Source organism: Octopus bimaculoides, chromosome 16 (assembly GCF_046866305.1).
Source record: "Octopus bimaculoides isolate indiv1 chromosome 16, ASM4686630v1, whole genome shotgun sequence".
Classification (NCBI taxonomy): Eukaryota; Metazoa; Mollusca; class Cephalopoda; order Octopoda; family Octopodidae; genus Octopus; species Octopus bimaculoides.
The window spans coordinates 51,556,774-51,569,699 of record NC_142943.1 but is presented as its reverse complement, the minus strand read 5'-3'; the positions used below and the strand labels follow the sequence as shown (position 1 = coordinate 51,569,699).

General features: G+C 36.0%; 1 protein-coding gene across 2 annotated transcripts in view; it reads left to right on the top strand.

Annotated features, from left to right (window-relative positions):
• The first annotated feature begins 11,475 nt into the window (after positions 1 to 11,475).
• The window catches only part of LOC106873418 (uncharacterized), a 41,872-nt gene continuing 40,421 nt past the window's right edge, over positions 11,476 to 12,926 (top strand). Inside the window, exons 1-2 of one of the 2 annotated variants that reach the window (XM_014920774.3) lie at positions 11,476 to 11,672; positions 12,117 to 12,278. The gene's annotated coding sequence lies outside the window, so the exon portion shown is untranslated. The remainder of the gene's footprint in view (positions 11,673 to 12,116; positions 12,279 to 12,926) is intronic. The other variant, XM_089364780.1, reaches the window with a different exon arrangement.

Sequence of the window (12,926 nt, the reverse complement as noted above, 5' to 3'; positions counted from 1 at the left end):
TGAAACATGTGTAGGTCTATGTAAAGAAGTATATATAGTAAAAGAATTAAATATAATGCTGGGCAACTCCATAATATTCCTTATAATTAATAATGTTTATATATAATAATTAAAAATAATGCACATGTATATACATATATATATATTGCGTTAGGAAGGGCATCCAGCTGTAGAAACTTTGCCAGATCAGATTGGCTCACCAGTCCTCAGTCAAACCGTCCAACCCATGCCAGCATAGAAAGCGGACGTAAAACGATATGTTCAGAACGTCACCAACATTAAATACGCAAATAACGAGAAAAAAAAGGACAGGTAATACAAAGACTGACCTTGAATCAGTTGTCGGCTGTCTACATTCACTACCCATTTCGAGATGTATATAAATATATCTATATATATGTATGTATGTGTATATAAATATATATATGTATGACTGGAGCACCACCCTTAGTTGAACAAATCGACCCCAGGACTTATTGTTTGTTAGCCTAGTACTTATTCTATTGATCGCTTTTGCCGAACCACTAAGTTACGAGGACGTAAACACACCAGCATTGGTTGTCAAGCGATGTTGGGTGGACAAACACACACATTCATATATATATATATATATACACACGACGGGCTTCTTTCAGTTTCCGTCTACCAAATCCACTCACAAGGCTTTGGTCGGTCCGAGACTATAGCAGAAGACACTTGCCCAAGGTGCCACGCAGTGGGACTGAACCCAGAATTATGTGGTTGGTAAGCAAGCTACTACCACACAGCCACTTATGTATGTATGTATATATATATATATATATATATATATATATATATTTATATTTATATAAATAAGGATAAGATCGATATTTAAAATATTGATTTTATCAAGTGGCCAGCATGGGAATAAAAACCTCAACGGTAACAATTATTTAAAATTATAATATAGGGTATCTAAGAGATACCGCCACGCTGAAAAATAGCAGTCAAATCTTGACTCTAAACCACAATAAATGTTCATATAGCGCGAAGACGAAGACAAAATAAACTAGTATATATATATATATACATGAGGCTCTGGGAGGGTAGAAAGATAGGGTATTTCCAATGCTGCACTCATCCTGATCTTCAGGCTATCTATGCTCTCAGATTCCAGTCTAATATAAGAATTCTTCAGATGTAGAAAATCCGGGCTGTGTGAGTTTAGCAAATAGGAAGACAATGAAAGACTTTAATCCCTTATCTTATCTTTGGGCTTAGTGCCACTGAATAGCACCTTGGGAAAGTTTCTTCTTCAATAGTCCCGCATTGACTAAAGTCTTGTGAGTGGATTTAGAAGAAAGAAACCCGTCATATATATATGTAGGTGATGTCCTGTACTTGATATATCATATATATATATATATACATATAATAGTATTTTATAAGCTTAAAGCTTATAAGTGAGCACCGTGCAATGACTAAAGTAAATAGTCTAATAAAGAGACATATAAGCGCTTGACAGAAGACAGGAAAAAGTAGGTTTTTCCCTATATATATATATATATGATAAGATTGTTTCAATATTTCAGGGGTAGTCTGAAGTATCTAAGCAACCAGGGGATAGTTAAATCCGAAGGCACTCCTGGAGATTACTTGTGTGGGTACCGTCTTTGTTAGAAGGTATCGTCTTTGTATATTTACATGAAGTTAAATCTATTCCCGGTCTTAGAATGATTAATGGTTTCGCATCCATAAAGCTAAGCGCTTTATGGACGACTTATCAGACTCTAATGTTCGAAGGCATATAAACTCTCTTCAAGAGTTTGATACATAGATACAAAAAGAAAGAAAAACGGGATGATCGTGGCTAAAATACCCTTGAACAAAAAGTTTTTTCAATTACGGTTGACCCAGGGCTGAACAACAACTGCCGAAACGTGTGACAATGTGAATACATTACTGTTCTAACTTTGAGAATGTGCTTCTTTTTCGGATATACGATCCACTGACGATATATATATAAACTTGGAAACAAATGAGGGTTGGCGACAAGAAGGGTAGGCCATAGAAAATCTGTCCGACCCATACGAACCTGGAAAAATAGACGTTAAACGACGACGACGATAATGATGGTATTGCAGTGGGATTTCGCACCCACACCTCGACGAACGTCCATTACATGTCACCGAAACCCCTCGAACTTTCGCCATCTATTTGTGTAATCACGAACCAAAAACTTAATAGTATTATTGTATGTTGCATGTTTTACTGCTGCTACTGGTCTTGGCTTCAGTATTTTACCTCCCAGACTTTCATAAAACAAGTGTCGGATGTTGACCCAATCTGCAGCACCAACAATAGAGAATCTGCCGCCTTAAAAAGCCGTTAAGTACGGCCTTCATGCACACACTTCAGATTTTTTACATTAAAAAACACAAAAGCACGTCATTAAGATATTGGCTAAACATATTTATATTTCTTACTTGAACATTTAATAAATACATTTTCACCATAAATGTAATTATATTTTTCTATATTTCTAATAAAATTTTCTTTGATGCAGCATTATTACACTTGCTTTAAATTGTACTTCCTCCACGTGCCAACGAAGGAATCTTTACATCAGCCGTCCACAACCTATTATTGCACTGCGAACCGGATGATCATGTGCATAATATAACACAATAAAATGCATAATATATATTTTAATTATTACATATATAATGTAAAAGCACCTTCCAAACTGCGATGCTCATTAAATAGGGGAAAAAAAATTCTTTCTATATAATCCTGTACTTGGACACCCCTGATCTACATGATTGCTCGATCTGCTGTCTTGAAACACGTTGGATAATGTTGCCCTGAGGCCCTTTTGCATATATACAAAAAGAAAGAAAAACGGGATGAGTATGGCTAAAATACTCTTGAACAGAGGTCTGTTCAGTCACGGTTGACCTAGGGCTAAACAAAACTACCTAAACGTGTAACCATGTGCTAAAGCTTTTTTTTTAATTTTTCGTTCTTCTGTTTAACCCTAATCAAAGGAATTTCACCGGTGCCCATCCCATATTTTATTAAGACAATGCACTCCATGACTGACAACACTGTACAATGTGTCCTTCCTTTGCGGGGATGGGATTTGACTGCTATTTTTAACAAACCCAGCTATCGGCAAGAAAGGGTTCTGTGTTGGCAATTACCATTTGTGAGAATAATTAAGAACAGAAGGCAAAGATACGGCTGCTGTTTTTAGCACATGCAGTGACCGCGTATATTTTCCCACGCTGGTTTGTTTGTAGCTTTATTAAAAATAACTTGATGTTGACATCTCTCTAACAAGAACAGCCGTTCGTTTGTTCCTGTTGCAGCGAGTATTTGTGTGTTTTCTCATTATAAAAATAGCGAGAGAGAGAGTAAGAGAGAAGGATGTGTGTGTACCGAAGTCACGGGATTATGAATTTTCATGCTACAAAGTACGTGACTTCGTGAACGGCTGACTCCACCATACATACCCGTTCTTCACCCGTATCACACGTATGGATACATGTGCAACCTAGCGGCAGTAGCTGCTATCACCATAGAGATAGACAGACGGAGGGAAAAAGAGTTGGATGACGTAGACAGATGGAGAGAAGAAATACTCGTTGTGTGGGTTAATCGACAACTGCTACTATATTATATAACATTAGCCACGAGACAGTAAGGGAACATCGATGTGGTTTCTGATCTGTTAGAAATAGCAGTCATATCTCTGAAATCATTTAGAGGACACGTTGGAGCACTGTGCTTGGTTAAGAGACAGGATGGTCCCACTTAAAATATCTTTGCTCGCAGGTTTGATCGGTCGAGAGCAACAGAATTTTTAGCATACAAATATCAACGATCTGTTAATGAAACACTGGTTCTTAATAGTCTTTTGTATTATAGGTATCAGATCTGAAATTTCGGAGCAGAGAGAACTAGGCGACTCTACAGCTTAAATGGTACATATTTAATCGACCCTGAAAGGATAAAAGGTAAAGTCGACCTCGGCGGAATTTGAACTCAGAACGTAAAGAGAAATGTCGTTAAGCATTTTTGCCGACCGCGCTAACGATTCTGCCAGCTCGCCGCCTTACTTATACTAAATGGTATAAACCGCTGACATGAATAGAATTGTAATGGAAATTAAGACTAAACCTGGGGATGGTCGTCCCCAAGTATAAACAATGTTTCAACACACGATTTCACAATAAGAATCTTGCAAAACAAATATATAAACTTAAGACTAAACCCATCCACCAGAATATGCGGCGTTGAGATATCAGAAATGGGAGAGAATCCGTGAATGCATCGGATGACAAGCTTTGCTGTAATTGTTCCGGCTCTTCGCGTTCTGAGATCGTTTTCCACCAATGTCAACTTTGCTTTTCATCTCATATTTCTGGTTCGATAAAATAAAGTGTCAGTCCAAGTATTAGAACGGAATAAATGGATAAATCACGCCTCCGTTGAATCAACAGAAACGTGAAAGGGCGAAGTGAGGTTTTTAGGTGACAGGCAATGGAATGTTGGGACAAAAACGTCCCTAAAGTACCATGACTTAAAAAGCGTTAGGAATGTATCTAAAACTAAAACACGTTTAAACCTGTAAAATACAGTCCGATAAAAATTACTAAAGACATTTCTAATCTCGGGTCTATGTAGGAAATTGTTATAAACTATAATAAAGCCAGAGTAGAGAGATAGTGTGTGTAGGTAAGTTTGTTTGTATGTGTGACTTGATGTTTATAATTATATTTTCCACTGCGATGAAAATTATTTTAGCTGCATCACACGGTCTCGTATTTAAATCATCTCCAAAACAAATCCAGATCAGGAACTTACATTTATTTTTTTATTAGCAGCTAATGTTGCTAATAATATTGTTTGGTTCTGTAGGTCAGCAGGCGAGACTACATATATGTCAAGTCGAGGACGACGCCGCACATGACATGCAATTGTTAACCGTGCAATATGAGTCATTGATAACGTTATAGCTCCAAGGTCAGGTCAGCTCAGATCAAGCAAAACTATAAATTAAAGACGTTCTATGACCGTTTCGTCTTATAAATAGATAGGTTCACTCGTAAACTTCACTAGAACTCCTAGTACTGTTTAGTTTTAAATTAATCTTGATCGAACTGACCAATGTAGTCATCATTATGCTGGTCTCGTTTCATAATTTAATGTACCCTTTTCTTATCCAAGACATAGTATAGGGTGTGAGGGTTAAACAGAGCGACTATTTATACACGCGTGTTGGAAATATGTTACGTTTAAGGACGCTTAAAGTACAAAGCCTATTTTTACAGGAACGATAAATTGTTTATAATCAGTTACTGTAAAAGCAGCGAGCTGACAGAATCCTTAGTACGCTGGGCAAAAAAGCTTAGCGGCATTTCGCCAGTCTTTAAGTTTTGAGCTCAAATTCCGCCGAGGTCGACTTCGCCTTTCATCCTTTCGGGGTCGATAAAATAAGTACCAGTTGAGCACAAATTGCTGGCTTTGTGCTGAAATTTTAAATCTATAATCAGCTACTGTATATTAATCATGGCTCCAACTCCCTTTACCTAGATTAATGAAATACAAAGGTCACATCACACCAGCTCGCTTGAAGGAGCGTAGAAGCCGAAGATAACAAAAATGAATCTGAAGCAAGACTCCCCTCTCTCTTTTTCTTTGTCTCTCCACCGTCTCACTCTCTCTCTTAGCTTATTAGTCTAGAAAGGTATGCAAAAGTACTGCTCCTCCTCCTCCCTACCTGTAAAGCATACCTACCCACAGCGGGAACAGAGATATTTTTGTGTTAGACAATAGTGCATATTTTTTTGTGTTACTATATACCTATTTCCAATGTATATGTAGATATTTATTTTATTTCGAATCGTATTTAAATTCAAATCTCAAAGCTAAAACAAAAAGCAAAAATTTAATCAACGAATTGGTGATACTTATGGGCCAAACATAATTGTGGGACATTACATAGAAAAACACCGTTCTCTGTCTTGTAAATGTTAAGGTCAGATTTGTAGTGAGTTTTCTCCTCTGTAGCTGTTCACGTAGACTCTTAGTCAAAGTTCTTTAGTAACATCAATATAACCTTTCCCTGACACAACAACACTGTCTAGAGGAGAAAGCTGTGATACAACCTAACACGTGATTAAATAACTTTTTTTAGTTTCGGCAATTCTCTCTGATTTCTAACGGTGCTAAGGAAAATTTGTTCCTCTTGCACAGGATTCCTGAATATCATCGGTGTATTAGATGAATTATTCTTAAAAACACGATGTGATACTTAATAACCAACATTAAGTAGTAATGTTATTAAAAGCAGTTTTAGGTGTGGGTGGATGAGTGTGTTATTAGTCTGAGTTCTATTTCAGTATACTTCATTTATATAACATAATATTCTCATTAAAATACAATACAAAGCGCGGAGGTTGACATAATCGTTGGAATATCGGACAAAAAAATGCCTTGAGGCATTTAGTTAACGGTTTGTTCTTTACGTTCTGAATTTGAATCGGTACTACTAAAGCAGCGCGGACCCGAACGCGCAGTCGCGCGTCCGCGCTAGCTAGTCGTGAGTGGTCGATCCTAACCTTAACCCTAACCCTAAACGCGTATTCATTTGCACACGCGGGTTAGGGATAGGGTTAGGGTTAGGGTTAGGGACAGGGTTAGGGTTAGGGTTAGGGATAGGGTTAGGGTTAGGATCGACCACTCAAGACTAGCTAGCGCGGACGCGCGACTGCGCGTTCGGGTCTGCGCTGCTTTAGTAGTACCTTTGGATCTTTTTTAAAACGGAGGCCACATTTTTCATTAATGTTTTACGTAGTGTTTTTGGTACCGAAAGACTTTCAAACTTCGTATACTTATCTATTTTGTGTTATAGAACAGAAAAATATTTTTGTATTCGAATTTATTTCATGTAAAAAATTGTCTTATTTCGATAATTTCAACCAATCACTGACGTCCATTCAGCCGATATACATTAAGTGCCGACTACATAAACAAACGATTCTTCGTTTTATTTGCTTTTTTCATTTTAAATTTGCTTTAACCCTAACCCTAACCCTAACTCTAACCCTAACCCTAACCCTAGGGTTAGGGTTAGAGTTAGGGTTAGGGTTAGGGTTAATTGTTTCAGAATCGTTTGTTTATGTAGTCGGCGCTTAATCTATATCGGCTGAATGGACGTCAGTGATTGGTTGAAATTACAGAAATACGACAACTTTAACATGGAATAATTTATGGATTTCTTTTTTTTTTAAGAAGACTAAGAGAAAAAGATGTTTTATATGACACATTCTACCAGTGTTCCAAGTTTCAAAGTGTTTCGTTAATGAAAAATGTGGCCCCCGTTTTAAAAAAGATCCGTACCTTTGAATCCTGTGTATGTCAACGTCGCTTTTTATACTTTTGAGTGTTGATAAATAGTAAGATCGATTTTCACCTCCTAACATGTGGTCTTGTAACGATGTTAAAAATCAAAAACATAAATGAAAATAATTTCAACATAAAGTTAGTCACTTGTATTTTATATTTATTATTATTTTTCACTCCTGGTTAGAGATCAGTTCCCGAAAAACCACATTCAGTTGCTTTAGCTAAACATTCCTCATCAAAACATGACCTTTCCTCGTCTCCTATTTTTACTATAAACAAAAGTATTTCAGCCGCAATGATCCTGCTTTTTAGGGACACCTAAGACAAGGTCTACATTATGCAGTAAGGTGGTCGATTGGCTGAATCGTTAGAGCATCGGCCTTGCAGTAATTGTTCCGATTCTGTGTACTTTGAGTTCAAATGCCGCCAAGGTCAAGTTTATTATTCACCCTTCCGGACTCAATAACTACAGGATCGACCAGGTACTTAAATGGTAGCACCGAATGCACTTTTCTGTCTCAGAATCGGCTGCACTGTGAGAAGGTCGTAGAAACCAATAATAATGTTCCCCGTGTATGAGAAATGGAAGGTTGCAACCTCTTCTCATCGAGCATGCTATTTTTGCTTTTAGTTAGAGAAATTACCTAATGCATCCCTCCATGTTTAAGACGAATAAGTCTGAAATTCAACGAACTTGTCTACTATGTTCCCCTTTCGCACTCCACTCTGTTATATATTTCGTCCCTGAGAGTATTTGAAGCGTCCCAAGAAAACACAAACAAATTCGAGCCAACAAGGGATTCATTCCACGGTCGTTTGACCTTCAACAATAAAAATCTTCCTCAAATCATACCGTATAATTTTACAAAAGCAAAAATAAACAGAGAGGGAGGACATTTGACATGTCCTATAAACATTTTAAAAACAGGATGGTCTCAGGTGGAAGAAATGTACCTCTGTTCCATATATGTTTACAGGTTTGTGGAGCTGGTCCAAGGAGCAGTTCCGTTTTTTAAATTTAATGAAAAGCGGTGCCTCAAAGCTTTTTCTACTACCCTATCACAGACCAGTACTGGGTCGCACAGAAAGAATAGATATTTAAATTTTATCATTATTTTACTGACTACTGTAGTTTGCAGTGTGTTTTTGCATTTATATGTATTATATTTGTTATAATTAAATTATATATTATATACTTTATTGTGTTTTGTTATGCGCATGATCCCCCGGGTCCGTGATGTGAAAAAGGTCGGGACCGCTGTTCTAAAGGCATTCAACAATCAGGTGATGATGACAAGGCATCCAGCAATTAGGTGATGGTGACATCGTTTACCTGTTTCACTCCAGATCCACTCTGATAGAGCTGGCCTATAATTAAAGATATCCCGACTGCTACTAGGTCGTCTTTGTAGTTGTATGTAGAACTATATTATCTACTGTCTTTTCCTTGATGGTAGGATGTAATTTTAGACAGATTTTGTGGCTAATTCTAGCGGATAGGGTCACATGGTGGGTGTTCAGTCTATCATTTGAAATGTTTTAATCGAACTCAGAAAGCGTAAATGTCTTTCGAACTTGAGAACCCAATTTAAAGTAACTTGAAAGTATAATTAAAAAAAGAAAATAAAACACAAAAAAAACAAACTATTATTTAAATATTTAGATTAATTCATGAAGAATTTATTTAAATATTTAGAGCAATTCATCATTAATGTTTTACGTAGTGTTTTTGGTACCGAAAGACTTTCAAACTTCGTATACTTATCTATTTTGTGTTATAGAACAGAAAAATATTTTTGTATTCGAATTTATTTCATGTAAAAAATTGTCTTATTTCGATGATTTCAACCAATCACTGACAAGTATTCAGTTGTTTATATTTACTCCTTTGGCTGATTAAGCCATAGCTTCGTTTTATTTGCTTTTTTCATTTTCTTTTTCTTTTCTTCGTTTTATTTGCTTTTTTCTTTTTAAATTTGCTGTTTTACCCTAACCCTAACCTTAACCCTATCACCGATAGAATTGTTTCAGAATCGTTTGTTTATGTAGTCGGCACTTAATGTATATCGGCTGAATGGACGTCAGTGATTGGTTGAAATTACAGAAATACAACTTTAACATGGAATAACTTAGGGATTTCTTTTTTTTAAAGAAGACTAAGAGAAAAAGATGTTTTATATGACACATTCTACCAGTGTTCCAAGTTTCAAAGTGTTTCGTTAATGAAAAATGTGGCCCCCGTTTTAAAAAAAGATCCCGTATGTAGCAACAGAATTACAACAACGAAATGAAAATGTTTTATTTTTAGTTCCTGCTTTACAATTATGAAACACTAGCTTTTTGACCCGATTTCATTCGGGTCTATTCTCGAATCACCACATTTAAGAAAAATGAAAAGTCTTTAAAATTAATGGAAAGTTTATTAAAAAAATTACTTGAAAAAAAGGCAAGTATTCAAATACAGTCTCTCAAAAAGCGATTACTCACATCCAACTCAATTTCGCAGAATCAGTGTCGCGACGTGAACGCATGAGTCGGGAGTTTAACTGGCAGAAGTGATCAGGTTGCACAGGTTTGACACCACCCTGTCCGTTTTTCCAATCCTAAAAGACAAAATGCAAACAATGGTTTGGAAAAATGGGAAAGGAAAAGAAGGGAGGCAACAACAATATAATGTTGCCTCCCTTGTTTCTCCTTGAGTGTATTTTTTTTGTTTCATCCGTAGAACGTTCAAACTATATAAAAGACATATGAAATGACCTTCAGGCGTTGTTGGTCGCTGTTTCACCTTTATATCTGTGTAATCCATCCGTTACGGTATTTGAAACGATTTGACTATGAGTTCCTGCTTGGCAAAACAAGTACAAATGTATTTTGGTCAAGTAACAAATTATTTCAAAGCGTTTAGGGATTGCAGGTGCGATCTCCCGCCTCCTACATATATAATTCTTTTAATTGTTGCGGGCTAAGGATTCTAGCATCGATTAAAAGCATTCATGAAACGCTAAATCTGATTTAATCCGTGGAAACTGCTCATCGTTTGCGCCGGCAGCAAAAGTTATAAGCCATAATTACTCAAGTATTACTCCCGCTTGATTTTGTTTCCTCGAAAAATGGATACTTTAAATGAAATTTCCTATAAATACACGTTACATGGTATAGATTCGATTATATGGGAACTGCATAAGCATGTGTTTTCTAATCTATCTTATTTCTTTATTGCCCACAAGGGGCTAAACATAGAGGGGACAAACAAGGACAGACAAAGGGATTAAGTCGATTAGATCGAACCCAGTGCGTAACTGGTACTTAATTTATCGACCCCGAAAGGATGAAAGGCAAAGTCGACCTCGGCGGAATTTGAACTCAGAACGTAACGGCAGATTAAATAAGCATTTCGCCGGGCGTGCTAACGTTTCTGCCAGCTCGTCGCCTTCTAACCTATCTGTCTGTCTGTCTATCTATCTATCTATCTATCTGCCTGTGTGTGTGTATCTATGTCTTTGTATGGCTCTTTGTATTTGTCCTCCTATCATCGACACTGATTTGCTTACATCCACGTAACTTAACGGTTCGGCATAAGTGACCGATAGAATAAGTACCAGGCTTTAAAAAAATGTGTACTAGAATCAATTCGGTCGACTGAAAAAAAAAAACCCTACAAAACGGTGCCACAGCATGGCCGCAACCCGATAGATAGACAGAATTATTGCACCTTCGAAACTGACCGTTGCTATGACCACTTATTATTTACGAACCAAGTTTAAAAAAACAAATAAACTTATTTTTCAAGGTTGTAAGCGATATTTATTGTACGTTTTGTTGTCTCTCGTTTTATATAGTCTTTCAGTATTAATAAAGACGGAAACTTAACTGTAATTAACATAAAAAAAAGTTTTCTTAAGAATGTTATAGATAGTTATTGCTTATTATTCTAGAGGGGAAAATAGCAATTGTTTTTAAATATAATATAATATAATATAATATAATAAGATAAATATCGTATCATATAATAAATATAATATAATATTGTAATAATAAATAATAATATAATTTAATATAATTATGATAAGATATAATATAATTGTTGAATTAAGGCCCGCTGATGCACTTGAAAAATATTGACATGTACTCTAACTTGAATCTTTTAAAAATGTTTGTTGCTCTGAAGCCACAAGAGCAAATAAATTACATGACATTACAAAACAATGCAGGCAAAATTCGATAATTTCTAAATTTGTGTTTGTAAAGCCGGGTAGAAACTGGTTTATGTGTATAAAGGAGCGCTTGGAATGGAGGTAAGTCTGTTGGTTACTAACCACAACAGTTTGTTGTTTGTTACCGCAACTACTAATACTATTAATACCACTGCTACTACTATTACTGTTATTTAAGTAGAGACCTTAGCTACAGCAGTTCCACAAGCATTAATAGTATTGTTAATAGTAATGATATCAACTAGTGCGAGCACACCACCTATTGAACAAGTTAAAACATATCCCTTCTTTGTTCCCATCACGAATCTAGTAACGAGTTGTGGGAGTAAATAAGACAATGGTTGCTACGTGAATTTTGGTTTTCTTAAGAACGATCGCAAGCAGACATGCATGATATATTTTCAAAATAATAGATAGATCTATTTATTTTCCAACAACTCTATCGTACTGCTTATTTTCCAGCCACTATCTCTATTGTAATTCAACAAAAATCTTGAAATTTGGATACTTTTTTTTTTTAATTAGGACGCCTGGTTTATTTCTTACAAATGTCTCCAAACTTTCTTCGTTACCATCAACACCACCACACCAAGAACAATGCCATCGCTCTATTACACTACTTGTAACCCTCTCCAGTTCACCCTATTTCAGTTATCTGAACATTTTGGATAATGATTGATCGCTATGGTATGTTTGATAATTTATTAATTTCTTATAAAAAGCAAAACGAACGAAAACAAGATATTCCGTAAAGCATTAAAAAAAAACGAAAAACAAAAATTAACAGGAACTTAAATTCTGTTATTCATCGAGAATTGGATTCTTTAAGTTTGTTTATGTATAAATATTCATGGCAACAACGCCTCTTCGATAATTCCAGGCTTGAAAACCAAATTATTTCCGCCTTTTGTCTTTTTCTTCTTTACTTCCTAAGATACGAAGAAAACTTTGTTTTTTTTTTTTCACACGAATATGGAACATTCATATTTCCGTAATTCTGGACAAATCCTTCTGCCGGTCCATTAAAATAAAGTTATTAGCAATATACTGAAGAGGCGATTTAGTTGATTTAAATCTCGTCTTTTCTTTAATCTGTTCGTTTTGTACCGAATCCAACGACAACAAAACAAATAAGTGGAAAGTTAATGTTTACATCTTAACTAGCGCTGTATTGCGTCTACGAAACTGCGATGCTCGGATTCGTTCGAACACAGGTTTTAATCATTTCTTTTCATTTATTCTTCGTTTATAACCCTTGACACAGCGTAGGCATGGAACTCATTTTAATCTAAAATCCATTGTGTTTCGAAAATCCCCCGGCCTTTTGCCGAAATC